Source organism: Aedes albopictus, chromosome 1 (assembly GCF_035046485.1).
Source record: "Aedes albopictus strain Foshan chromosome 1, AalbF5, whole genome shotgun sequence".
NCBI lineage: Eukaryota > Metazoa > Arthropoda > Insecta > Diptera > Culicidae > Aedes > Aedes albopictus.
In genome coordinates, this window is record NC_085136.1 from 251,261,819 (window position 1) to 251,289,456 (window position 27,638).

Consider the following 27,638-nt stretch of genomic DNA (forward strand, 5'->3'; position numbering starts at 1 on the left):
TCCCGTGACACCTAGACCCGAAAAAACGTTGAGATCACTACAAACCTTTCTTAGGTATCCAACTAATCATCCTTTCTCATGCCTCAGCTGTCGCAAGGACGTGGCCAGGACAGCTTTCGACCATTTGAGGATTGCGTCAATCTGGTGTTAGATTCAGTGATTAGCTCCAAATCTCTCTGCTTTGGTAGTGGATGAGAAGGAGACAATTCAGCGGCTTAACAGCGGTCTGGGACTCGACCATCTACGAATTTCTACGACTTGCATAATGCTGAAATAATGGTGAAATTCTCTCATAAGAAGACGAAAAAATAGCCAATTACAAAATCTTTTTTCCACCTTGTCCACATTCTACGAGTAGAATGAGAAAAAAATCAAATCACAGAGCCAAGTCATTCGTATCGAAAGCAATTTGGCCTCCGGCTGCCGCCAGTTCATCGTCGTTACTCCGAAACCATTCTCCCAGAAAAACCAACCCATCATATACCTACCCTACCTACCTACGATGAATATGAAGCCACTAACAACGATGAAGATGACGACGGCAAGCAGCCGCACCACCGGCGGCGTCCACCACCCGGAATGACGATACACGACCACAAAATAAACACTAAAAACTAGACCAAATTGAATTCATTTTAATTTAATTATGAAACTTTTACGTTCTGCGCTCATTCGGAACCGGTTCGTCTTTTTCCTCCCCACCGAAACATATGAATGTGGTTCTGGTTCGAAACCCGACCACTTGCCTGCCGGAGGGCACTTCCCATCCGTTCGTTTCGTTCTTCACGCAGCCACCAGATTGGCCCGGGCTAGGAAAGGTCCAAGTTTTCCACCATATGGGAAAAGTTTTCACGCGCGCGATACATCCTTTCTGGAGGAGGGGGTGGGAGCTGAAGGGTGGAAAGCTATTCCTCGCCCGGAGCCGTTTGATGTACCGAACTATCCGTACGCTCCACGAGCCAAGTGTGGCAGCCAGCAGCGTTTGGGGTACTTTTGTGTTCTGGAAAGAGGGCTAGGATGAGTTGTTTTGAGTTAATTTAAACTCATTGGGTATAGTTCATTCGATATGGTTCGTGTGGAATGGTGAAAGGTTGAAATGGTTCGTTATACGCTGCTATTAAAGACAGACATTAGACATATCACTAGCTCGGAGTTTGCCATTTATAGCATAGTATAGCACCCCTAGGCAGGCTTGGAAAGCGTCAGCGTCAACACGGGTCGTCACGCGAATTTTACAGAAGTGCCTCTCTCAATGTCATCGAATCGGGAGACAATGACCAAGAGAGTCTAACAATATTCGCTCATTTTTCGGTCACGACGGAGCGTGACATGGTTGTAAACAAGGCGATTACCACAACATTCATGGGTTTTGTCGTTGTTTAAATCCTTTAAAGCATGAATGTATGTCCTCTCTATCTTTTAAATACAACGGCTAGCCTAAATTTACTTGGATCAGGTGAAAATTTTAATTTCAAAACAATATGAAAATTTCCGTCATGACGCTTGATCATTGCAAAATGACATGACGAAGTGCGCGAATGCTCGTTTTGTCTTGTGACGATGAAAGAGCCTACTTGTTCATCGTCATGGGAAGCTCACGACCAATAACAGCGCTGCCCCTAGGTATATATTTCATCAAAGATTTCTAATGGCCCTCGGAAATACCATAGGAAGAATTTCCATTGGCCACTTGAGGCATTCTACATAGCTTAAGGAAATTTGCCTCGATACAAATAATCCACGTATCAACTTATCTAACCTATGACTATTTCTGATTTTTTTGGACACGACTTTTGGACTCCGGTCATCACCAGCATACCAAATATACCAATATACCGGTCGATTCCATGGATAAATCCTCAGAAGGATATTGTAGAGAATCCTCAGAAGGATTCTGTGGAGAATCCTCAGAAGAATTCTGTGGAGAATCCTCAGAAGGATTCTGTGGAGAATCCTCAGAAGGATTCTGTGGAGACTCCTCAGAAGGATTCTGTGGAGAATCCTCAGAAGGATTCTGTGGAGAATCCTCAGATGGATTCTGTGGAGAATCCTCAGAAGGATTCTGTGGAGAATCCTCAGAAGGATTCTGTGGAGACTCCTCAGAAGGATTCTGTGGAGAATCCTCAGAAGGATTCTGTGGAGACTCCTCAGAAGGATTCTGTGGAGAATCCTCAGAAGGATTCTGTGAAGAATCCTCAGATGGATTCTGTGGAGAATCCTCAGAAGGATTCTGTGGAGAATCCTCAGAAGGATTCTGTGGAGACTCCTCAGAAGGATTCTGTGGAGAATCCTCAGAAGGATTCTGTGGAGAATCCTCAGATGGATTCTGTGGAGAATCCTCAGATGGATTCTGTGGAGAATCCTCAGAAGGATTCTGTGGAGAATCCTCAGAAGGATTCTGTGGAGAATCCTCAGAAGGATTCTGTGGAGAATCCTCAGAAGGATTCTGTGGAGAATCCTCAGAAGGATTCTGTGGAGAATCCTCAGAAGGATTCTGTGGAGAATCCTCAGAAGGATTCTGTGGAGAATCCTCAGAAGGATTCTGTGGAGAATCCTCATAAGGATTCTGTGGAGAATCCTCAGAAGGATTCTGTGGAGAATCCTCAGAAGGATTCTGTGGAGAATCCTCAGAAGGATTCTGTGGAGAATCCTCAGAAGGATTCTGTGGAGAATCCTCAGAAGGATTCTGTGGAGAATCCTCAGAAGGATTCTGTGAAGAATCCTCAGAAGGATTCAGTGGAGATTCCTCAGAAAGATTCTGTGGAGAATCCTCAGAAGGATTCTGTAGAGAATCCACAGAAGGATTCTGTAGAGAATCCTCAGAAGGATTCTGTTGAGATTCCTCACATGTATTCTGTAAAGATTCCTCAGAAGGATTCTGTAAAGAATCCTCAGAAGGATTCTATAGAGAATACTGAGAAGGATTCTGTGGAGAATCCTCAGAAGGACTGTGTAGAGAATCCTCTGAAGGATTTTGTAGAGAATCCTCTGAAGAATTCTGTGGAGAATCCTCTGAAGAATTCTGTAGAGAATCCTCAGAAGGATTCTGTAGAGAACCCTCTGAATGATTTTGTGGAGAATCCTCAGAAAGAATCTGTAGAGAATCCTCAGAAGGATTCTGTAGAGAATCGTCAGAAGGATTCTGTGGAGACTCATCAGAAGGATTCTGTGGAGAATCCCCAGTAGGATTCTTTGGAGAATCCTCAGAAGGATTCTGTGGAGAATCCTCAGAAGGATATTGAAGAGAATCCTCAAAAGGATTCTGTGGAGACTCATCAAAAGGATTCTGTGGAGAATCCTCAGAAGGATTCTGTGGAGAATCCTCAGAAGGATTCTGTGGAATATCCTCAGAAGGATATTGTAGAGAATCCTCAAAAGGATTCTGTGGAGAACCCTCAGAAGGATTCTGTGGAGAATCCTCAGATGGATTCTGTGGAGAATCCTCAGAAGGATTCTGTGGAGAATCCTCAAAAGGATTCTGTGGAGAATCCTCAGAAGGATTCTGTGGAGAATCCTCAGAAGGATTCTGTGGAGAATCCTCAGAAGGATTCTGTGGAGAATCCTCAGAAGGATTCTGTGGAGAATCCTCAAAAGGATTCTGTGGAGAACCCTCAGAAGGATTCTGTGGAGAATCCTCAGATGGATTCTGTGGAGAATCCTCAGATGGATTCTGCAGAGAATCCTCAGAAGGATTCTGTGGAGAATCCTCAGAAGGATTCTGTGGAGAATCCTCAGAAGGATTCTGTGGAGAATCCTCAGAAGGATTCTGTGGAGAATCCTCAGAAGGATTCTGTGGAGAATCCTCAGAAGGATTCTGTGGAGAATCCTCAGAAGGATTCTGTAGAGAATCCTCAGAAGGATTCTGCAGAGAATCCTCAGAAGGATTCTGTGGAGAATCCTCAGAAGGATTCTGTGGAGAATCCTCAGAAGGATTCTGTAGAGAATCCTCAAAAGGATTCTGCAGAGAATCCTCAGAAGGATTCTGTGGAGAATCCTCAGAAGGATTCTGTAGAGAATCCTCAGAAGGATTCTGTGGAGAATCCTCAGAAGGATTCTGTAGAGAATCCTCAGAAGGATTCTGTAGAGAATCCTCAGAAGGATTCTGTAGAGAATCCTCAGAAGGATTCTGTAGAGAATCCTCAGAAGGATTCTGTAGAGAATCCTCAGAAGAATTCTGTAGAGAATCCTCAGAAGGATTCTGTAGAGAATCCTCAGAAGGATTCTGTAGAGAATCCTCAGAAGGATTCTGTGGAGAATCCTCAGAAGGATTCCGTGGAGAATCCTCAGAAGAATCCTGTGGAGAATTCTCAGAAGGATTCTGTGGAGACTCCTCAGAAGGATTCTGTGGAGACTCCTCAGAAGGATTCTGTGGAAACTCCTCAGAAGGATTCTGTGGAAACTCCTCAGAAGGATTCTGTGGAGACTCCTCAGAAGGATTCTGCGGAGACTCCTCAGAAGGATTCTGTGGAGAATCCTCAGAAGGATGCTGTAGAGAATCCTCAGAAGGATTCTGTAGAGACTCCTCAAAAGGATTCTGTGGAGAACCCTCAGAAGGATTCTGTGGAGAATCCTCAGATGGATTCTGTGGAGAATCTTCAGAAGGATTCTGTGGAGAATCCTCAGAAGGATTCTGTAGAGAATCCTTAGAAGGATTCTGCAGAGAATCCTCAGAAGGATTCTGTGGAGAATCCTCAGAAGGATTCTGTGGAGAATCCTCAGAAGGATTCTGTGGAGAATCCTCAGAAGGATTCTGTGGAGAATCCTCAGAAGGATTCTGTGGAGAATCCTCAGAAGGATTCTGTGGAGAATCCTCAGAAGGATTCTGTGGAGAATCCTCAGAAGGATTCTGTGGAGAATCCTCAGAAGGATTCTGTGGAGAATCCTCAGAAGGATTCTGTGGAGAATCCTCGGAAGGATTCTGTGGAGAATCCTCAGAAGGATTCTGTGGAGAATCCTCAGAAGGATTCTGTGGAGAATCCTCAGAAGGATTCTGTGGAGAATCCTCAGAAGGATTCTGTGGAGAATCCTCAGAAGGATTCTGTGGAGAATCCTCAGAAGGATTCTGTGGAGAATCCTCAGAAGGATTCTGTGGAGAATCCTCAGAAGGATTCTGTGGAGAATCCTCAGAAGGATTCTGTGGAGAATCCTCAGAAGGATTCTGTGGAGAATCCTCAGAAGGATTCTGTGGAGAATCCTCAGAAGGATTCTGTGGAGAATCCTCAGAAGGATTCTGTAGAGAATCCTCAGAAGAATTCTGTAGAGAATCCTCAGAAGGATTCTGTAGAGAATCCTCAGAAGGATTCTGTAGAGAATCCTCAGAAGGATTCTGTGGAGAATCCTCAGAAGGATTCCGTGGAGAATCCTCAGAATAATCCTGTGGAGAATTCTCAGAAGGATTCTGTAGAGAATCCTCAGAAGGATTCTGTAGAGAATCCTCAGAAGGATTCTGTAGAGAATCCTCAGAAGGATTCTGTAGAGAATCCTCAGAAGGATTCTGTAGAGAATCCTCAGAAGGATTCTGTAGAGAATCCTCAGAAGGATTCTGTAGAGAATCCTCAGAAGGATTCTGTGGAGAATCCTCAGAAGGATTCTGTAGAGAATCCTCAGAAGGATTCTGTAGAGAATCCTCAGAAGGATTCTGTAGAGAATCCTCAGAAGGATTCTGTAGAGAATCCTCAGAAGGATTCTGTAGAGAATCCTAAGAAGGATTCTGTAGAGAATCCTCAGAAGGATTCTGTAGAGAATCCTCAGAAGGATTCTGTAGAGAATCCTCAGAAGGATTCTGTAGAGAATCCTCAGAAGGATTCTGTAGAGAATCCTCAGAAGGATTCTGTAGAGAATCCTCAGAAGGATTCTGTAGAGAATCCTCAGAAGGATTCTGTAGAGAATCCTCAGAAGGATTCTGTAGAGAATCCTCAGAAGGATTCTGTAGAGAATCCTCAGAAGGATTCTGTAGAGAATCCTCAGAAGGATTCTGTAGAGAATCCTCAGAAGGATTCTGTAGAGAATCCTCAGAAGGATTCTGTAGAGAATCCTCAGAAGGATTCTGTAGAGAATCCTCAGAAGGATTCTGTAGAGAATCCTCAGAAGGATTCTGTGGAGAATCCTCAGAAGGATTCTGTGGAGAATCCTCAGAAGGATTCTGTGGAGAATCCTCAGAAGGATTCTGTGGAGAATCCTCAGAAGGATTCTGTGGAGAATCCTCAGAAGGATTCTGTGGAGAATCCTCAGAAGGATTCTGTGGAGAATCCTCAGAAGGATTCTGTGGAGAATCCTCAGAAGGATTCTGTGGAGAATTCTCAGAAGGATTCTGTGGAGACTCCTCAGAAGGATTCTGTGGAGAATCCTCAGAAGGATTCTGTGGAGAATCCTCAGAAGGATTCTGTGGAGAATCCTCAGAAGGATTCTGTGGAGAATCCTCAGAAGGATTCTGTGGAGAATCCTCAGAAGGATTCTGTGGAGAATCTTCAGAAGGATTCTGTGAAGAATCCTCAGAAGAATTCTGTGGAGAATCCTCAGAAGGATTCTGTGGAGAATCCTCAGAAGGATTCTGTGGAGAATCCTCAGAAGGGTTCTGTGGAGAATCCTCAGAAGGATTCTGTGGAGAATCCTCAGAAGGATTCTGTGGAGAATCCTCAGAAGGATTCCGTAGAGAATCCTCAGAAGGATTCTGTAGAGAATCCTCAGAAGGATTCTGTAGAGAATCCTCAGAAGGATTCTGCAAAGAATCCTCAGAAGGATTCTGTAGAGAATCCTCAGAAGGATTCTGTAGAGAATCCTCAGAAGGATTCTGTAGAGAATCCTCAGAAGGATTCTGTAGAGAATCCTCAGAAGGATTCTGTAGAGAATCCTCAGAAGGAATCTGTAGAGAATCCTCAGAAGGATTCTGTAGAGAATCCTCAGAAGGATTCTGTAGAGAATCCTCAGAAGAATTCTGTAGAGAATCCTCAGAAGGATTCTGTAGAGAATCCTCAGAAGGATTCTGTAGAGAATCCTCAGAAGAATTCTGTAGAGAATCCTCAGAAGGATTCTGTAGAGAATCCTCAGAAGGATTCTGTGGAGAATCCTCAGAAGGATTCTGTGGAGAATCCTCAGAAGGATTCTGTGGAGAATCCTCAGAAGGATTCTGTGGAGAATCCTCAGAAGGATTCTGTGGAGAATCCTCAGAAGGATTCTGTGGAGAATCCTCAGAAGGATTCTGTGGAGAATCCTCAGAAGGGTTCTGTGGAGAATCCTCAGAAGGATTCTGTGGAGAATCCTCAGAAGGATTCTGTGGAGAATCCTCAGAAGGATTCCGTAGAGAATCCTCAGAAGGATTCTGTAGAGAATCCTCAGAAGGATTCTGTAGAGAATCCTCAGAAGGATTCTGCAAAGAATCCTCAGAAGGATTCTGTAGAGAATCCTCAGAAGGATTCTGTAGAGAATCCTCAGAAGGATTCTGTAGAGAATCCTCAGAAGGATTCTGTAGAGAATCCTCAGAAGGATTCTGTAGAGAATCCTCAGAAGGAATCTGTAGAGAATCCTCAGAAGGATTCTGTAGAGAATCCTCAGAAGGATTCTGTAGAGAATCCTCAGAAGAATTCTGTAGAGAATCCTCAGAAGGATTCTGTAGAGAATCCTCAGAAGGATTCTGTAGAGAATCCTCAGAAGGATTCTGTGGAGAATCCTCAGAAGGATTCCGTGGAGAATCCTCAGAATAATCCTGTGGAGAATTCTCAGAAGGATTCTGTAGAGAATCCTCAGAAGGATTCTGTAGAGAATCCTCAGAAGGATTCTGTAGAGAATCCTCAGAAGGATTCTGTAGAGAATCCTCAGAAGGATTCTGTAGAGAATCCTCAGAAGGATTCTGTAGAGAATCCTCAGAAGGATTCTGTGGAGAATCCTCAGAAGGATTCTGTAGAGAATCCTCAGAAGGATTCTGTAGAGAATCCTCAGAAGGATTCTGTAGAGAATCCTCAGAAGGATTCTGTAGAGAATCCTCAGAAGGATTCTGTAGAGAATCCTCAGAAGGATTCTGTAGAGAATCCTCAGAAGGATTCTGTAGAGAATCCACAGAAGGATTCTGTAGAGAATCCTCAGAAGGATTCTGTAGAGAATCCTCAGAAGGATTCTGTAGAGAATCCTCAGAAGGATTCTGTAGAGAATCCTCAGAAGGATTCTGTAGAGAATCCTCAGAAGGATTCTGTAGAGAATCCTCAGAAGGATTCTGTGGAGAATCCTCAGAAGGATTCTGTGGAGAATCCTCAGAAGGATTCTGTGGAGAATCCTCAGAAGGATTCTGTGGAGAATCCTCAGAAGGATTCTGTGGAGAATGCTCAGAAGGATTCTGTGGAGACTCCTCAGAAGGATTCTGCGGAGACTCCTCAGAAGAATCCTGTGGAGAATTCTCAGAAGGATTCTGTGGAGAATCCTCAGAAGGATTCTGTGGAGACTCCTCAGAAGGATTCTGTGGAAACTCCTCAGAAGGATTCTGTGGAAACTCCTCATAAGGATTCTGTGGAAACTCCTCAAAAGGATTCTGTAGAGAATCCTCAGAAGGATTCTGTAGAGAATCCTCAGAAGGATTCTGTAGAGAATCCTCAGAAGGATTCTGTAGAGAATCCTCAGAAGGATTCTGTAGAGAATCCTCAGAAGGATTCTGTAGAGAATCCTCAGAAGGATTCTGTAGAGAATCCTCAGAAGGATTCTGTAGAGAATCCTCAGAAGGATTCTGTAGAGAATCCTCAGAAGGATTCTGTAGAGAATCCTCAGAAGGATTCTGTAGAGAATCCTCAGAAGGATTCTGTAGAGAATCCTCAGAAGGATTCTGTAGAGAATCCTCAGAAGGATTCTGTAGAGTATCCTCAGAAGGATTCTGTAGAGAATCCTCAGATGGATTCTGTAGAGAATCCTCAGATGGATTCTGTAGAGAATCCTCAGAAGGATTCTGTAGAGAATCCTCAGAAGGATTCTGTAGAGAATCCTCAGAAGGATTCTGTAGAGAATCCTCAGAAGGATTCTGTAGAGAATCCTCAGAAGGATTCTGTAGAGAATCCTCAGAAGGATTCTGTAGAGAATCCTCAGAAGGATTCTGTAGAGAATCCTCAGAAGGATTCTGTAGAGAATCCTCAGAAGGATTCTGTAGAGAATCCTCAGAAGGATTCTGTAGAGAATCCTCAGAAGGATTCTGTTGAGAATCCTCAGAAGGATTCTGTAGAGAATCCTCAGAAGGAATCTGTAGAGAATCCTCAGAAGGATTCTGTAGAGAATCCTCAGAAGAATTCTGTAGAGAATCCTCAGAAGGATTCTGTAGAGAATCCTCAGAAGGATTCTGTAGAGAATCCTCAGAAGGATTCTGTAGAGAATCCTCAGAAGGATTCTGTGGAGAATCCTCAGAAGGATTCCGTGGAGAATCCTCAGAAGAATCCTGTGGAGAATTCTCAGAAGGATTCTGTAGAGAATCCTCAGAAGGATTCTGTAGAGAATCCTCAGAAGGATTCTGTAGAGAATCCTCAGAAGGATTCTGTAGAGAATCCTCAGAAGGATTCTGTAGAGAATCCTCAGAAGGATTCTGTAGAAAATCCTCAGAAGGATTCTGTAGAGAATCCTCAGAAGGATTCTGTAGAGAATCCTCAGAAGGATTCTGTAGAGAATCCTCAGAAGGATTCTGTAGAGAATCCTCAGAAGGATTCTGTAGAGAATCCTCAGAAGGATTCTGTAGAGAATCCTCAGAAGGATTCTGTAGAGAATCCTCAGAAGGATTCTGTAGAGAATCCTCAGAAGGATTCTGTAGAGAATCCTCAGAAGGATTCTGTAGAGAATCCTCAGAAGGATTCTGTAGAGAATCCTCAGAAGGATTCTGTAGAGAATCCTCAGAAGGATTCTGTGGAGAATCCTCAGAAGGATTCTGTGGAGAATCCTCAGAAGGATTCTGTGGAGAATCCTCAGAAGGATTCTGTGGAGAATCCTCAGAAGGATTCTGTGGAGAATCCTCAGAAGGATTCTGTGGAGAATCCTCAGAAGGATTCTGTGGAGACTCCTCAGAAGGATTCTGCGGAGACTCCTCAGAAGGATTCTGTGGAGACTCCTCAGTAGGATTCTGTGGAGAATCCTCAGAAGGATTCTGTGGAGACTCCTCAAAAGGATTCTGAGGAGACTCCTCAGAAGGATTCTGTGGAGACTCCACAGAAGGATGCTGTAGAGGATCCTCAGAAGGATTCTGTGGAGACTCCTCAGAAGGATTCTTTGGAGACTCCTCAGAAGGATTCTGTGGAGACTCCTCAGAAGGATTCTGTGGAGACTCCTCAGAAGGATTCTGTGGAGAATCCTCAGAAGGATTCTGTGGAAAATCCTCAGAAGGATTCTGTGGAAAATCCTCAGAAGGATTCTGTGGAGACTCCTCAGAAGGATTCTGTGGAGACTCCTCAGAAGGATTTTGTGGAGAATCCTCAGAAGGATTCTGTGGAGACTCCCCAGAAGGATTCTGTAGAGAATCCTCAGAAGGATGCTGTAGAGAATCCTCAGAAGGATTCTGTGGAGACTCTTCAGAAGGATTCTGTGGAGACTCCTCAGAAGGATTCTGTGGAGACTCCTCAGAAGGATTCTGTGGAGAATCCTCAGAAGGATTCTGTGGAGAATCCTCAGAAGGATGCTGTAGAGAATCCTCAGAAGGATTCTGTGGAGACTCCTCAGAAGGATTCTGTGGAGAATCCTCAGAAGGATTCTGTGGAGAATCCTCAGAAGGATTCTGTGGAGAATCCTCAGAAGGATTCTGTGGAGAATCCTCAGAAGGATTCTGTGGAGAATCCTCAGAAGGATTCTGTGGAGAATCCTCAGAAGGATTCTGTGGAGACTCCCCAGAAGGATTCTGTAGAGAATCCTCAGAAGGATGCTGTAGAGAATCCTCAGAAGGATTCTGTGGAGACTCTTCAGAAGGATTCTGTGGAGACTCCTCAGAAGGATTCTGTGGAGAATCCTCAGAAGGATTCTGTGGAGAATCCTCAGAAGGATTCTGTGGAGACTCCCCAGAAGGATTCTGTAGAGAATCCTCAGAAGGATGCTGTAGAGAATCCTCAGAAGGATTCTGTGGAGACTCTTCAGAAGGATTCTGTGGAGAATCCTCAGAAGGATTCTGTGGAGAATCCTCAGAAGGATGCTGTAGAGAATCCTCAGAAGGATTCTGTGGAGACTCCTCAGAAGGATTCTGTGGAGAATCCTCAGAAGGATTCTGTGGAGAATCCTCAGAAGGATTCTGTGGAGAATCCTCAGAAGGATTCTGTGGAGAATCCTCAGAAGGATTCTGTGGAGAATCCTCAGAAGGATTCTGTGGAGACTCCCCAGAAGGATTCTGTAGAGAATCCTCAGAAGGATGCTGTAGAGAATCCTCAGAAGGATTCTGTGGAGACTCTTCAGAAGGATTCTGTGGAGACTCCTCAGAAGGATTCTGTGGAGAATCCTCAGAAGGATTCTGTGGAGAATCCTCAGAAGGATTCTGTGGAGACTCCCCAGAAGGATTCTGTAGAGAATCCTCAGAAGGATGCTGTAGAGAATCCTCAGAAGGATTCTGTGGAGACTCTTCAGAAGGATTCTGTGGAGACTCCTCAGAAGGATTCTGTGGAGAATCCTCAGAAGGATTCTGTGGAGAATCCTCAGAAGGATGCTGTGGAGAATCCTCAGAAGGATTCTGTGGAGACTCCTCAGAAGGATTCTGTGGAGGCTCCTCAGAAGGATTATGTGGAGAATCCTCTGAAGGATGCTGTAGAGAATCCTCAGAAGGACGCTGTGGAGAATCGTCAGAAGGATTCTGTGGAAAATCCTCTGAAGCATGGTTTCCCAAACTATGGGTCGCGACCAAGGTTGTTAATCGATAAATTATCGTTATCGGCGATAAAGTTAACGTCTGTTATCGTTTATCGCCGATAACGATAACGTCTTCAGGCGGAAACGTCATCGGCGATACAGTTAACTGTGGAAATTATCGACTCGATATCGTCTCCGTAAAATTTTCTTCGCGATCTGAACCGTTGTTGATGCCGTCACTAGGGTAACTAGATTTATCGCAAAATTATCGAAGGCACGTTGATCTTCGCGTTGATTTATCGTTTGATTATCGTTATCGAGAGGTTATCGAGCAGCCTTTATCGTTATCGAGTTTGCGATGAGTTAACTGTCGATAATTTATCGATTAACAACCTTGGTCGCGAAGGACTGAAGAATATTTTACTGTAACAGACAACAAATGAGAAAATTTCTATGGTGGGTCGCGAAAAGTACGTCTTCTGGCAAAAGGGGGTCGCGCACTTGAAAGTTTGGGAACCTATGCTCTGAAGGATTCTGTGGAGAATCCTCAGGATTCTGTGGAAAATCCTCAGGAGGATTCTGTGGAGAATCGATGGATGTTGCTACTGGTGGTGTAGATGGGATTCTAATGAAAATCTTAAGAAAACTTGGGAATGATGATGGAATATAAACAATTTCGTATTAAAATGGGTAATACCTAATAATCCTGGTATGTATTCCTATGAATACTAGTGAACGTTCGAGAAAGCTAATCTTAAGAATTCTTTCAATTATTAGGATTTCCTTCAGGTACAGGGATATGCTTGAAAATCTACTCAAAATTTGTTCCGAAATTTCGGACGGAGCCCAACTTTGGGAGTTTGGTTAGGTAATGGTCAAGGATTCACAGGAGTGCGCGGTTCTACTGTGTCCCAGACTGTCTAGCGAGCCGACACGAGTAGGGTCGTTCTAAGGTTCCACGAAGGTGACCGGAGAGCTGCCGATGAGGCGAAACCCTTCTTTACATGCTGGGCGGGGCCAAGGGCGGGGCCTATCGATCATGTTGCGGAGTCGATCTGGCACTTTAGCGGAATATCCAACGGAAGGCCAAAAAGCGGCGAGGTCGACAGAGCATAGCGGCATGGCGGAATAGCGTCACCGCGGTCCAGGTGAGGCATGATCTGTCTTCGTCCGGAGTAGACTCAGGAGTTTGGTGAGGTGGCGCCTAGGAGTGGCGCGGCTGGCAGGCCGTAACGGTTCGGTAGAATAAAGGCCCATATGGACACTGCGTGTCGTCCGACACTGGGGTGCTCCTCACGGTCCGGCGGTTGATGGGTTTCAGGAGACGTCGTCAAATCTGGAGCTCGATTTGAATAGGTCGTATGTGCTTACGTCGATATAAAATTCGATCAGTTTATTTTAGTTATTGTAGCAATATGGAAGATATTGTTGAGACTTTTAATGATGGAATGGAAAGCTTATTTTGTGAGGATTCTGCTGTATGTATCAACTTTGTTCAATTTCAACGGTTTTTGCTACAATAAGCGAATCCAACTGATCGAATTTTTAATCGACGAAAGCACATACGACCTATTCAAATCGAGCTCCAGAAATGTTCACGGGCTAGCGGGCGTAGACACTGTCACCAAAATAAAAACAACACTTTTTGGTTTTAGGCAAGACCAACACGGGAGAATTAAATAAAAACTCTACGAGGAAATTCGTGACAGGCAAAAATTTGCATCCTGTCGTTGGCAAAGCACACTACGACCCCCGTTGGTGTGATAAAGAATGTAGTAAATAAACTCTGGACTTTATTGTCGGGCCGCCACTAAACCGGACTGCGCTGGGTTGAATTCTTAAACTTAACTGTTTATCTTATTAATCAAAAAACTGCCATGGAATCAAACATCATCATTCAAAACGTTCGTCATCAGCACGCCAGCAGCAACACTGTTTATCACGCACTCTACGGTAATTTTTTTTCTCGGAATATCAAAGAACAATCTTGCTACTATTTACGGCAAATCCCGATCAACTATATTCGAGTGGTTCTCCAAGTATGAAACAGACGGGATTTTTCGGAGGAAGCGACGTGAGCAGGTATTCAAGAAATTCAACACGAATATGCGAGAATGGCTGTATCAGAATGAGCCATTCCTTTTCTTGGATGAAACGAAGGAACGGTTTCAATGTAATTTCAAGTTGTCCATAAGTGTGTCATCTATATGCACGATATTACACGAGTCTGGATTGTCCTGGAAGACCATCGAAAAAAGGGCTATCCAGATACGGGAGGATGAAATAGTCCGGTTTGTCAAGGAAATGCTGTCGGTACCATGGGACATTTATAACCTGGTTTTTCTGGATGAGGTAAGCTTCGACAACAAAGATATGTTGCGTAAAAAAGGCTACGGCGTCGTTGGACAGAAGCTTATTTACCGTGGGGAGTTTTGCAGAAAGCCCAGGGTGTCTTTCCTATGCTGGATAGCTTTTGGGTTGAAGGGACTTTTAACAGACAAAACTTGTTTAGCTGTTGTCGGTATTTTGCTCTACATGGGGATTATCATGTTGAACGATATCCAGGCATGCATTCCATTTGGATTTTGGACGGAGCACGAATTCATTGCGATGCAAACATTGTGAGATATTTCCGTTCAATTGGCATCATTCCTATAGGGTAACCAATATAATTTGGACCCCCATATATTTTGGACCCCCTGTGTCCTTTTATCACAACTTACACAGGTTCAATGATGAGATGACGGAAATTTGTGGAATCATTCGCTAAATAAGATCGCTCTGCACGGTCAGCAATCATTTTCTCACTGGAAATATCCTTATTTGCCTTGAAATTATTTTTTGCCAATCTCGTCATCCGAGCGAGTGTCGCATCATGTTTACAAAAAGAGAGTGCGGTGCTGAGGAAACTTGCAGATGTAAACAAAAACGTTTAGCATTCTAGCGCATTAAATTCGCAAAGTTCGTCTAATCAGCCTTTGTCAATCAAGTAATTAGGATGTGATCCAGCATATTCAAGCGGCAATTTCTTCCAAAATAGTTTCAAACGAGTTTAAACACCGGGTGTCCAAAATATATACTGAAGAGGGTCCAAAATATATTGGGGTGTCCAAAACAGTGAAAACTGATGCTTCAAAAATTAGTTCTTTTCATCAAATTTTCAGCCAGAAATGACCTTGTGGGTATTTTTAACGGACAGTAGAGACTTTTACGAACATACTTACATCATAATTATGTGTAAATACCCTCTTAATCTGTTTGATTTTGAATTAAATTCAAACCAATGTCCTCTAGGGGTCCAAAATTCAACCGTTACCCTATTCCTACCAGCATATTGTCCGTTTTTCAACCCCATTGAGATATTGCGGCGCTCATAATAAATCCACATTGGGCGGCGGCGATATGCCCGCAAGGAGATACCCGCGATACAGACGCAATGTCAAAATCGAACAGATACTGTCACCCACCCAGCAGCATCGCAGCAGCCTTCAGGCCGTTCATATCAAAACAAAAGTTAACACAATGGCAACTCAGGTGGCCAGAAATCGTAATAATATTTATCGCGACATTGACTCACTTATATGCACACGCATCACGCATCACCTCGTCGGTTTTGTGTTTAATAATCGGGATGTTATTTAGTGTTGCTGCAGAGGGATACGGCTTCATCTTTTCCATTTCCACATTGCGTCTGTATCGCGTGCATCTCCTCGCGGCCATATCGCCGCAGCCTCATGTGGATTTGATATAAGCGCCGCATGTACAATTTCTGACCATCAGGTCGCTCATAGTGGTGCGGTCATATTTTTGCAACTTGATGGAAAAGAAGAAGACTAACGCGTTTCGCGGATTTATCTTGCAAGGCACAATAGTGTTTGGTCAAATCAAGTTTTACCTAAGAAGAACATACCAAGAAAAAGGGTCAATTTTGAAAGAAGTTTGTTCGTCAATGAATGCGTTTTTCAAAATTGCGGAAATCACTCAAAGGGGTTTTTCCCTCTTTCAAAATTTTTAGTTAAAAAATAAATAATAATAATAATAATAATAATGAATGCGTTCAAAAATTATGAGTGTAAAAAAAGCAATTGAAAACTGTGGATACTTGCCGGGGGGCGTATTTCTTCCCGAGAAAGGACTTGCTCAAGACCCGAAATACTTGAATTTTAATATTACCCCTGAATTAAAATGTTAAAGCCATGTTTAAAAAAACATAATAAAGGAAGATAAAAATTAAACGTTTGTTTTATTTGAGCTTTGAAATCAGGTACAGGTGATACTTTTGCACTACGAACTGCTTTTGTTAACTATTCCGCATGGTCGACATCCTCACGGTCAGTTACCCTCTTGGCTATCTGGAGACTGAAGTTCGATTCCTCCGGTCGTGTTGCAGATTCCATGACTGCAAATAGTTCAGAGCTATTCGATCCTCTGGCTGATAGGTTCTCCATTTTTCTTGCAAAATATTTAGAGCAGTATTCAGGTCTTTGGAAAGATCGTCCATGTCACGACACCACGCATCATTTTTTGTTTGGGCAGCTACCATGCCACGATGAACTGATTGCAACCGTGCAGCCTCTGACACGCCAGTCCAACGAAAGTATTTGGACAATTCCAAAGGAGGGGAGTCAGCTTGAGCCATCTGATCACGGTTGTGTGCTGGAGATGAATTGATGAGATTCGCCCATAGCAACCACGAACTGAAGTGCCCTTCAATGTGAGGATGATTAGTTCGAAGCTCGTTTGCTAATCCAGAGTCATCTCTTGTTGAATGGGCTCCAGAGCGGTCAGGGTTTTGAGGTGCAATTAGTTTTCGCATAACTTGTTGGTACTGACCCAGTGATCCAACATTGGTAGAATAAACGTGCACCAGTACCTTAATGGACTTGTTTCTCCATGACGACAGCAGCCTTTTTCCAATGGCAGAAGTCTGATAGACTTTCTTTTTAACCGTATCTTGAAGCAAAACGAACTTTTCGACGTCCGCGAAATCGGGAACCTGCTTCTCGGACCAACGTGGAAAATCGTCTTGAAACTCAACTTCACGTCGAACCAGTTTGCTTGCGTGCTTCCACATGCACTGAAGAATCTCATTCCATGCACGCATCCTTGACTCAATTCCTTGGGCCGTAGCTGACTTTTATACAGACGTTGAACGAAGACTCCGTTGAAGGAAAACGAGGATTGTCTCCCTTCGTCGTCTGAATCGGATAAGTCAGGGTCAAACATGATTCCTGATGGCATGTCTGTGTCCTCGACATGCTTATCAGCACTGGAATTGATGTCGTTCATTCGGGATGCAACAAGAGGATCGCCAGTTTGATCACCTTTTTGGTCCTCCTTGTCTGCATTCTCCTCTTCCTCGAGGTACTCATCGGACTCGTATTCGCTGTAATTTTGTATAAAATAACTTGTTAATACTAAAAACACTAAAGATTTTCAGAAAAAATCACAAACTTACTCATCCATTCCTCCTTGCATTCCTCCGACTGCTCCAAACAAAAACAAAGATGTTGATTGGCTGAACAGATTTCGGCAACAACAAAAACACGTTGATTGAAATATCATCAAACAGCAAATAAATATTACCCAAATTTTAAGTTGAATAAAAGAAAAATATTGAATATGAAGCTTTTCTTAGTATTTTATTATTTTTAAATGTGCCTAATATTAAAAAAAAATATCTCAGATTGTGAATAAAAGATGTTAAACAACCAGAATTACCTTAACTTATATTCTGAGAAAATATAACCGTGAGTGTAATATAACACGTTGTTTAAGAATTTTAAAGGCGTGTGTTTCGCAACTGAAACAAGAAGCAGGTCAGTTTCGCTCTCAGTCTAGAATTCTATCAAATGGACAATATTTCTGAGTAGATACTGCAAGTAGTATAGCTCTAATTGTTTGTAAAACTGTAGAAAATAGGGTCCTAAAATTAAAGACGAAATCTCGCTTATATTGAATAATACGATCAAGCATGGTATTCTAATCGGAATTGTACTTTACTCGAACTTGAAAAACAAAGGAATAATGAGAAAATTCGAAAAAAGTAAAATGGTAAATAGTTCTACTTTGACATTTGAGGTCAAGCTTGTGTGACTGAGCTCGACATTTTTCGCACTGGGATTTCAAAAATGTTCCTATCTGACATACACGGCGAAAAAAAATCACGCAAAGTATGTGTTATAAGCTAGGGATTAGACAAAAGGCTAAAAAAAACAAAATCATTTATTTTCAACTACGGTTAATAAAAACGTCAACAAATGAGAAAATATGTACTCTTGAACCATATATTGTGGTTTAAAACAAGAATCCCGATAGGACTTTAGGAGCCTATTGATGGAATCTGCCCAAAATTTGACTCCATTTTATGTACATTTCATACGACCAGACAAAGCACGATATTTCTGTAAGTTTTATGTTCACCTTTGCACTTTTTTCCAGTTTAGTTTTAGTATGTACTACATAGGTACGTCCATTTTTTTTTAATAACCCTTAAAAGCCGGCAAAGATCATTGAAACGTTGGGTGTAGAGAATATTTCCAATTTGTTTGCACTCCAAAAACTGCTAGGCCGAAAAAAAACAAGTATTGCGCGTTCCGCCGTAGAATATCGGGCAAAAATGTGCAAAATCGCTTATAGATCGTCGCCAGTTCATCGTATCATGTTCGTGTCTTCTACAATAAGTGCGGAAATTAGCTATAAATTGATCGCGCAGAAGACACCGAAGCGATTAAATGCAACCACGCATATCTATCAGCGATTTGCACAACTTTGCGTCTTAATTTTTCTTGCAATTCATAATAATAAAATTATCTATCGATAACATCCACAATAAGGTGGCCCACAGTTATATGAAAAACAAAAATTTCGAAAAATGTCAAGTCTTACCTCCTAAATCAGTTGTTTTGGACTCCCAGAAGCTACGTTCAAAATTTGAGCAAAATCAATAAAGCCTAAGGGGGCGCTCAAAACGCTTGAAGTTTGTATGGGAAAACTGGGCCAAATGTATGCAGAAATTTTGAGATTTCGAATTTTGCCGCTAGGTGGCGCTGTAAGCGTTCAATAATCAAACCCTTTGGTATTATTGTAGGTGACTATATATCAAACAACTTTGTTGAAGACCGCAAAAAGATCCAACGTCTGTGAAAAAGTTATACCCTAGGTAAAGTGAGGTGGAATCTCAACACTTTGCCTAGAGTATAACTTTTTTTCACAGCCGTTGGATCACTTTGCGGTCTTCGACAAAGTTGTTTGGAATATAGTCACCTAGAATAATACCAAGGGGTTTGATTATTGAACGCTTACAGCGCCACCAAGCGGCAAAATTCGAAATCTTAAAATTTCTGCATACATTTAGCCTAGTTTTCCCATACAAACTTCAAGCGTTTCGAGCGTCCCCTTAGGCTCAACCGATTTGGCTCAAATTTCGAACGTAGCTTCTTGGAGTCCAAAACAACTGATTCAGGAGGTAAGACTTGGTATTTTTCGAAATTTTTGCTTTTCATATAAGTGTGGGCCACCCTAATCCACAATGTGGATTCAACATAATATCCCTCACTTGTACGCAAAACGCAACCCATATCAGTTTCCACCATCAAATTAATTTCATACGAAAACATTCTACCTTTTTGCCCATTCCTAGAAAGGAAACAATCGACCTTTTACATTCTAAATTTGCAAATAAAATCAACAATCTGAAAATAGGTTAGCATTAGACCATACCCTAACCCCACGCATTAGCTCGCATCCACCGAACAATAATGCGTCTTTATTTCCAATCCTCGCACCTCGTGCTACTGAGCCCAGTCAGTACCCAATGTGATGAATGAAAACTGCCCAGTTCCAGTTTTGTTCACATCATACCTATGTATATACGATAAGCTTGTTCGCCCAAACACACATTCGAAATAATAATAGCGTTTACAGTCGAGGGATTTGAGATAGGAAAAGAGCAAAAAACCACCCGAAGGCGAAGGTCAGAATTAAAATAAACTGCCTTTCGCACGGTGCGACGTGGTGGAAACACAAAAAAGAAATTGGATGAGACAAGCTGATGGGTGATGGTGATGAGATATGGACGATATGGTGTTTGCCTGTATGCTTAGAATGGAAAGAAATTCAAAATAAAGCATATAGTGGATTATAAGAAATACTTGACATATGGCGTCGGTGGTGTAATGGTCAGCATAGTTGCCTTCCAAGCAGTTGATCCGGGTTCGATTCCCGGCCGACGCAGGATCTTTTTTAATGGTGGATTAATGGAACTACATGGGTTATTTTACTTGGGCTGCAAAACGGTGAGTCGATTAGGAGAGCGTCCAACATAGCTCTGGTCCTCACAAGTTCCTACCTCATGCTTCCATGGGTCAAACGATGACAAAGACCGCCAGCTAAGAGTTGTGTGCTTAGCTGGTAGTGCAGCCTGGGCACTGTTGTCCCTCTGGCTTCAGCTAGATTGAGGAGGTACGGACCGAGCGTCTGTTCACCAAGGAGGTGCGGCTCAAACAGCGTATGTTCTGGCATCCAGCGGCTGAATAAGAACCCGGGTAGACGTGAATATCATAATCATATCTTAAAACGATCAAATTTTGATGTCATATCTTAATATGATATTGATGAGATATTCAAAAATTTGCCAAATATCTGCTCAATATCTCATTTTGATATGATTTCAAAATTAGTACTTCATTTGATCTTTGGAAAGCCTTGGGCAACCCGCTGTCGAAATTTCCCACCATTGCGCATGAAAACTGTTTTAAGTCTTCAACTTTCATTATGCGCCGTCCCCAAATAATGTAACGCTTCAAAACATAGGAATTCAATAAATTACGTAACGCTTCAGGGGAATAGGAAACACAGCCTAGCATTACGACCCATACAAAAAAGTTGGAGTTATCATACAAACACACATTATGGAGGCCGCCAGATCCCAATGAACCAACCACCGAGGTCAAAAATGTCGAATTTAGCGTTACGTAATAAAAAGATGTTCACTTATGTCCACCACAAATTTCACAAACGAGCACTGGGACGAAAAGGAAGTAGAAATGGCCTGCATTTTCAATAAGCGGGTTTATAGATGCGGCAATCGAACCAAAAAAAAACAGAGTAATCTGCACAAAAACGCATATAATCGATATTTGCTTTTCTTAACGATACTAAAAATGGCACAAAAGTTATATACTGAATTCTCTGATGGATTTCTTAATCCCAGTTACAATTATTTTATTTCACTGTGAGTAATCCAGCAGAGGCTTTCCAATTGAGTCCGATGACATCATGAGCTGAACCTCGATGTGGAGCTTGTATTTGTGGTACGATTCCAATAAATTAATCATCGGACAACTTGGGAGCTTTATCGGCCCGCTAAGCAAAATATGACCATTTCGAAAAACGGACCCCGAGCAGAAGAGAATAACAACAGCATAAGAAAATGTGTTATTTTGGCAAAATAACTGTGTAATGAAATAAGAAATTTTCATGTTATTAACATAACAAATTATGTTATAAACTTGGCTGTCATAAGCGGCAAAATTACAAAAATCATAACAAAAAAATGTTCCTGGAAGACCAATTCAATAACATGTTTAGTAAGTTCGATAATGTAGATGATATAGCTTGTAATAGATCCGTCTGCTTTATTTGGCGTCTCGAGATTTAATGACTGACATCGAATGACCCTATTCAAATCAAAACCTACTATACAAATCTAACAAATGCAGTGCCTACTATAAATTTCTACAGCTCGGCCATTAAATATATAAATAAATATAAATAGCTATTAATATATGTTTCACTTCATGTTGGTTGTTAAATTCTTTGAAACTATTTGATGTGAAGCAACTTCCTCGATCTAAAATAATTTGATCAGGTACTGAATATGCATTATAGTAATGCTTTAAGTGTTTGATCACTTCACTTGTATTCGTGGTTTAACAAGGATAAAGTTTCAAAAATTTTGTAAAGGCATCAACAATAACGAAGATGTATTTGTATTTACAATTCCTTAGACTTATTGGCCCATAATGATCAATATGTAGTGTATGAAACGGTTTGTTTCCCTTATCTATTATATTCAAATGTCCATCTTTTTTAAAATTCTTCTTTGAGTAAACAATACATTTCAAACAATTTTGTATGTGCTTTTTTATTTGTTCTTTCATGTTTGGGAACCAATAAGATTTATTAATTAAATCGTTTACTTTTTCTACACCAAAATGTCCGAAATCGTCATGATACATTTTCAAAATTTGATTTACCATGTTTTGTGGAACATAAAACAATAACTTATTATCTTTACATTTTTTATACACTACTCCATCTCGCAGTTCAAAATTCTTGTCTTCTCTATTCTCTAACTGAGCTCTTATTTCTTCAACTTTGGTATCTAACATCTGACTAGCCAATAAAGCTCGTTCGAAACTATTATTTTCATTTCCTATTGCACTGATTATTGGTAAACGAGACAATGCATCCACATGCTTCATATTTGAAGAACTACGATGAATGATGTCATAGTCATATTCAGAAAGGAAAAGTTCCCATCGAGCAATTTTTGCATTAATGTCTTTTTTATTCAACGTTTCTTTCAATGCAATACAGTCTGTGACTATTGTAAATTTTATACCTTGCAAATAGATATGGAATCTTTTTATACTGTTTACTACTGCCAAAGTTTCAAGTTCAAATGAATGTAATTTGGTTTCGTGAGAATCTGTTCTTTTACTATAATACATAACTGGATGTAGAACTCCATCTGACTGTTCCTGCATTAAGACACCTCCAAATCCAAGAGAACTCGCATCTGTGTGAAGTTCAGTTCTAGCAAATGGAGAATAAATTTTCAAAACTGGCTCTGCTGTAAGCTTTTCACGAAGAATTTCAAATGCAATCATTTCGCTTTCACCGAATCTAAATTTATTTTTATCTTTTTTAACTAAATCATAAAGTGGTTTGGAAATAACGGAGAAGTTGTGGATAAATTTTCTGAGGTAACTAGCCAATCCAATAAATTTATGTACATCATGCACATTCTTGGGAATCGGGATTTTTTTAATACATTCTATATGCTTCTCACTTGGACTGATCCCTTCAGAATTAACATTATATCCTAAATATTCTACTTTAGATTTTAAAAACTTGCACTTAGTTAATTGTAATTGCAAATGATTCTCAACCAAAATTTCAAAAACCTGTTTAAGAATTATTAAATGTTCCTCTATTGTTTCCGTTGCTAAAATAATGTCATCGATATAAATCCTTAATACACCCTTTCTAATTAAATCTTTGAAAATTGTGTTGATAAAACGCATAAATGCAGACGGCGCGTTACTTAAACCAAATGGCACTCTTTTATATTCAAATTGACCCAAATACGAATGCAGTATATTTTTGAAAGCTTTCATCAATCAGAAGATGATGGTATCCGCTTTTTAGATCCAAAGTACTGAAATATTTTTTATTTCTCAAACTGTCCAAATGATCGTCAATGTGTGGAAGTGGATACCTGTCCTTAATCGTAATTTTGTTTAATTCCCTGTATTCTACACACATTCTCCATGAGCTGTCTTTGTTTTTCACTAATACTATTCTACTAGCGTACGGTGAATTACTTTCATGGATAACACCTTCTTGTAAAAGTTTATTGATTTGTGATTCTACTTCAATTTTTTGAGCATGCGACAAACGACGTGGAGGGAAATTAAAAGTTTTATTATTCTGTATTTCAATTTTCATGGTGTACAAATTTTTTGGTTTTGTTGGTCTAGCTCCGTTTTCATATACATCATTAAAAAGAGATTTGATTTCTGATACATATTTGAAATGAATATTTTTATCACCAACATCTAGTTGATCCACATCAGTATTCAAGAAAGTGCTAAGGCTTACCTCCACATCATAAATATCCGGGCGAAAATCATCATATTTGCCAACCATGTTGAAAGGCATTGTATCCAAGATCGGATCATCTTCATTCTTCTTTCCAAAAACTATCGCGTTACCGTCATATTCAGCCAACAAGTTATTCTGCCTGATAAAATCCTCTCCCAAAATGCACATTGGTTCCATGATTGTATCCTTCACAATTTTAAACTGCAATTTATAAATGAAATTATTAATTACAATTTCTGTATCAAACTTCCCTAAAATATCAATTCTAGAACTATTAAGGCCTGAAAACTTTTGCTCTGTAAATTTGGAAATTTTTATGGTGTGTGGAACTACACTACTTTTAATCAAGCAAATTGGACTACCAGTGTCAAAAAATGTTATGCATTCTTGATAAAAACTGTAAAATCTAACCAATATTTTAAAAAATGATTTTTCTAAAACAGTCCTACCTCTAAACTCTATACTACCTCGAGATCGCTCAAAACTAACTGCTTCTGCTCCTCTGTGTACTGGATCTGCTTCCACCGCCGAAATTGGGTTTGCCAGCCTTTCCATGTAACGTCCTTTCGTCGGTATTCTCCATCCTTCACGTGTTGTTGGTCTCCAAATTTTCCTACACCATAACCACCTTGATAACCAGAAATTTGTTGATTGTTTCTTGCATAAACCGATTTTGAACTTTCATTGTATCTTTGCCGGAAATCACCATCATTTTGAAACCTTCGTCCATCTTTTCGAAAGCACATTCTTGCAATATGTCCACGTATCTCCACAATTGAAGCAGCTTCGAGTTCCAACATTTGACTGAATATGATCTTGAAATGGTTTTGAGAAATTTTCATGCTCCGTTACTTGCATTTTTGCCTGATTTTCATATCTTAATATTGCTTCCAATAATGAATCCACGGATGTATGTCCAGCAGTACTCAAAGCTAACCGCAAGTGAGAGTTTGAAATGCCATTGATGATGTACTTGATTATTGCCACATCCGATAAGTTCACCAATCTTGCCTTGGCCACAATGTCATACACAAATTTCTCATACGTTTCGTTTGATTGCTTCCTTCTTCTAGTCAAAAAGCTGTGGACATCCACTTCATCGATTCTTGATGGGAACGCCCGTACAATTCTCTGCTTGAAATCATTCCAACAGCCGACAACTTCTTCTACACCATCAAACCAAATTCTCGGTACCGCACCCAATCGTATTGTTGCATAATGTAGTACCGCTCGTTCGTCCCATCCATACACATTCTTCAATCCGTCGATTTTCTTCAGCCACTTCTCTACGGTTATCTCCTCCGGAACAAATTCGGGAATCAGACTGCGGATATCCTCGGGATGTAAAAACATTTGAACGTTGCAAGCGCCCGTCCCGTTGCCCGGGTAGAGGTAAAGTACTGGCGATCAAAACGTGATATTGGTTTGATTGATATAAGAGATAAAAGATCTGAAAATAATATCTGAAAAATGTACCTGGAACATCTGAACAATATCAAAATGTGATATTTCAAGATCAAACAAATAGCTTGCTGCTATTGGTTAGATCTTACAAGATCTAAATATGATCTGATGATGATGTTCCAGGAGTAAATTTTAGATATTATTTTGAGATCTTTTATCTCTTATATCAATCAAACCAATATCACATTTTGATCTCAATATCATAACATGCTATTATCGACCTCTTTTCCTCAACCCGGGTGACCGTCAATGATGGGCTTCCGCCGTAGCTTCTTCCAACATCATTCTGGTTTTCATCACCTCCAGCTGCAACCTTAGCATCTCCGCGGCCACCAACAACCGTTGAATTGGTTTCGGCACGCGTTCCGGTTACTTCTACACCAACATCCATATCTTCGACTTGCTTTGTTGTTCGTACTTCAGTTTCATTCGAAACGCCTTCTCCGGTTGAAAAATTTCCTAGTTCAGCTCGCCGTCTTGGGGTTGGGAAGTCACGTAAGATCATGATCCCACTTCTGAATTGTAGATGATATAGCTTGTAATAGATCCGTCTGCTTTATTTGGCGTCTCGAGATTTAATGACTGACATCGAATGACCCTATTCAAATCAAAACCTACTATACAAATCTAACAAATGCAGTGCCTACTATAAATTCCTACAATAACAACATAATAACAATGAATTTGAGAAATATTTCAATAACAAATGTTATTTTAAAGTTATTGATAAAAATCCAAAAGAAAAATTAGTTATGATATTAAGCTAATAACAAAATCAGTAATAATGCTAGGGTCTTGTATCATTTGGGCAGATGTACCTATTTTGGCATATGGGGGCATCCATAAAGTACGTCACGGTCCTAGGGGGGGGGGGGGGGGTTTGCGAAAGTGTGACAAGCAATGTACTTGGCATAGGAAAAACCCGTACGAAGGGGGGAGGGGGGGTCGAAAATTCCCAATTTTAGCGTGACGTACTTAATGGATGCCCCCTATGTCGCTGTAACTAAATCAATTTTTTACCTAAATGGCACACGATGAGATACATACAGTATCAATTGGTTTGAAATTGACATCAAGTGCCCAAAATAGGTATACCTGTCCAAATGGTACAAGGCCCTATAACCTGTATGAATAATAAAACAAGCGTTTAGAGCATATCAATAATCATTGCTAGTTATTATATAAAATCAATTGAAAGTTATACAACGTAAAATACAAAATGCGAAAATTTATAATAATACAAGATGTACAAAACATGGCTTGCTCACTGTGCCCCACCCACAAAAACGATACGAGCGCCTCGGGTGGGGCAGTTGGCCAACTAACAAATTTCTAAATAGACCGCTAAATTAGTGTACGATTGGAATCATTATTGTTACGTCTGATACGTCCCAATGGACTACCCGCTTGGCGCACACCCACAGTTGATCAGCAGGAGTAAATCCATTTTATTTTGTATGGTGAAAAGCATCTAAACTTGAATTACTTGAAATAGAAAGCTTTTACTGAAAAAATATTTGGTAGGCTTAATAGTTGTCACCATTGTGCACAACCACTACCAAATATTTTTTCGAATAATGTATTTCACTTCGATAAATTTGCCTTTAGATGCTATTCGCCATACAATATTTTTGCGATTTACTTTTAGCGATTTTTCGCGCATAGAAGCTAGCGCCACATTGGTCGATGCGGAGAGTAGGAAAACAGCCGATGTAGTTAATTCATTAGAGGAACTAATTAGATCATACACTCGGTATGTTGTAAACAATGTGCTGTGAACAAAATCTCGAATGATCTAGTTTCAATTTCAAAAGTTGTTATTGTTGTGCTATTGTTTATTAAATATTTGTACACTCTCAATAGTTTAATAATAACTAAATTTGTTCCATAACAAAACATATGATTAACATATTATTTTAATGGTGTATATCAATAGCTTGATCAAAACAAAATAAGATTGTCAAACAAAACATGTTATGGAAAACTAATGCCTTGATAAGTTAATAATAACAAAACAAGATATAAAAAAAGATTATGTGATTTGATAGTTATTAGTTTGATATTCCCCTCTGCTCGGAACCATTTGACTCAAGATTCAACAAAACATACCGCTGCAGACGACCACCTTTTTGAGTATCAACCAAGAAATTGCGTAATGATTCTGCCTCGGGTATACGAACAGACGACAGTCGTGACGTCTACGATTTTCTGAATGTTTCCAAAGCCTTTCTGGGCGACAGTTCACAATAGGGCACATTCAGTGAAGTACTAGAATTTTAGCTGATTTTTTGATGCCTAGAAGGATAAATCTCCGTTTCTGCTACGAAATTATGCAAAAAGTGTGGATATTTTGATTTCTTGCCTAATTTAATGCATTTAGAATAAAACTTTGTTGCAAGAAATGGAGAAAACAATAACACAGTTACCCAAAGTTTTGCTCAAACAGCATTAAATTTGGCAAGGAATCATGATAGCCACACTTTTTGCGTAATTTCATTGCAGAA

The 27,638-nt window shown here is 40.7% G+C and overlaps 1 protein-coding gene, 1 non-coding gene and 1 pseudogene across 2 annotated transcripts in view; 2 read left to right on the top strand and 1 right to left on the bottom strand.

Annotated features, from left to right (window-relative positions):
- Positions 1-27,638, bottom strand: part of LOC109400406 (polypyrimidine tract-binding protein 2) — a 1,522,650-nt gene that overhangs the window by 1,169,923 nt on the left and 325,089 nt on the right. The gene's annotated exons all lie outside the window — the stretch shown is intronic.
- Positions 13,656-17,244, top strand: LOC134291504 (uncharacterized; annotated as a pseudogene).
- On the top strand, positions 19,942-20,013 carry Trnag-ucc (transfer RNA glycine (anticodon UCC)). The gene has a single exon. It is a non-coding gene; the product is annotated as a tRNA-Gly (tRNA).